General features: G+C 34.5%; 1 protein-coding gene across 5 annotated transcripts in view; it reads right to left on the bottom strand.

Moving 5' to 3' along the window:
- Nucleotides 1–1,250, bottom strand: part of LOC119581863 (protein RFT1 homolog) — a 16,707-nt gene that overhangs the window by 10,189 nt on the left and 5,268 nt on the right. The window contains exon 1 of one of the 5 annotated variants that reach the window (XM_037930011.1): nucleotides 151–209. The exons of 2 other annotated variants lie outside the window; for them this stretch is intronic. The gene's annotated coding sequence lies outside the window, so the exon portion shown is untranslated. Of the gene's footprint in view, nucleotides 1–57; nucleotides 210–1,250 lie in introns of those variants that run through there. 2 more of the 5 variants (XM_037930009.1, XM_037930010.1) reach the window with 2 other exon arrangements.

The following is a 1,250-nucleotide window of genomic DNA, read 5'->3' as shown; positions in this document are numbered from 1 at the left end:
TACTCTATCAACATTAACCACCGACGTAAAGTGAGCTCAATTTTGTACCAGTCTTACCAACATTGACTAAAAACCCATGCCTTTTCGAAAATCAGTTTGAACGTTTTTTTTCGTACACCTGTAAATAAACAGGTGTCAAAAGTTGTTTACATTTGCCGGAGTTCGTGAAGGAGACGATCCGGATTCAATGAAGATTGAATACAAGAACGTAGTTAATGACGTCATTCAATTTTTCTTTTTTGATAATAGCTGTATTTTTTTTTTGTATTTGTCTACCTTTTCGAACGACTTTATATTTTATGCATTCAATGCGATGCACAGAATTGAATTATTTTCATCAGGTATTCGAAATTACTGATAACATATTTTTACCCTCATAATCATTGTTATTCACATTACTGTTACTGTAAAAAAGAAAAAGAAGAAAAATGCTACGAATTAACTTTATTTTTAACTTCACATATGTCATCACTATTGATATATTCATACTTATATCATTATCATCAAAGAGACATATGGTTTCTTTTACAGATATTGTACATGTAATAAACTTCAGATGATTTCACTGATCTATGTGTAGTTTCTTTTTGTTTCGTCCACCACCGTGCCTCTAAGGTGTGGTTCCCTTCTTTTTTCAGTGTCCTATTATGTATTGTATGTATAGGAATGGCAAAATGGGATTGTATTACACACTGTGTATAAAACAGCTTACAGTTTTATTTAGTAAAATACCTTACAAATTGACTGTAATTCCTTGCCTCGCCGTCCACTCAGTTCGGGAGAAATTCGAACTTGGAATCTAGAGTTTAGCATCTCCATCTCTCCTTATAGTTTTTACGGCTCATTACGCATTTTTAAAAAAAAAATTATAATGAGTTCGATGAGTCAACACTGATTGAAATTCACTCAAAGTTGCCTCTCGCTGAACTGATTCCAAGGAGGTAGACTTGGGGAAGGCAGACATAGGGGCTGGTTGTTTAGGGAAATTTGGGTAACAGTTTTAAATAGCATTACCTCGGCCCTTATCTCGCGTTAAAGTTAATGCCAATGTAATAGAAATCGCCTACAAGTGCATTATCCCTAACATGAGCACATCTACTATCACCCCGGCCTCACTACCACCAATTCTTTTTCGTGGTTTTAAATCTTCTACTTTTTTCCTATCAGTCAGGTAAATATGGGTTACATTTCATCAGCTAATGCAATAAATATATTGCTTAATTAAAGTATCACTGCTTCCGGCCGATAAC

Source organism: Penaeus monodon, chromosome 15 (genome assembly GCF_015228065.2).
Source record: "Penaeus monodon isolate SGIC_2016 chromosome 15, NSTDA_Pmon_1, whole genome shotgun sequence".
In the NCBI taxonomy this organism is placed as follows: Eukaryota; Metazoa; Arthropoda; class Malacostraca; order Decapoda; family Penaeidae; genus Penaeus; species Penaeus monodon.
This window is presented reverse-complemented; position numbering and strand designations above follow the sequence as displayed.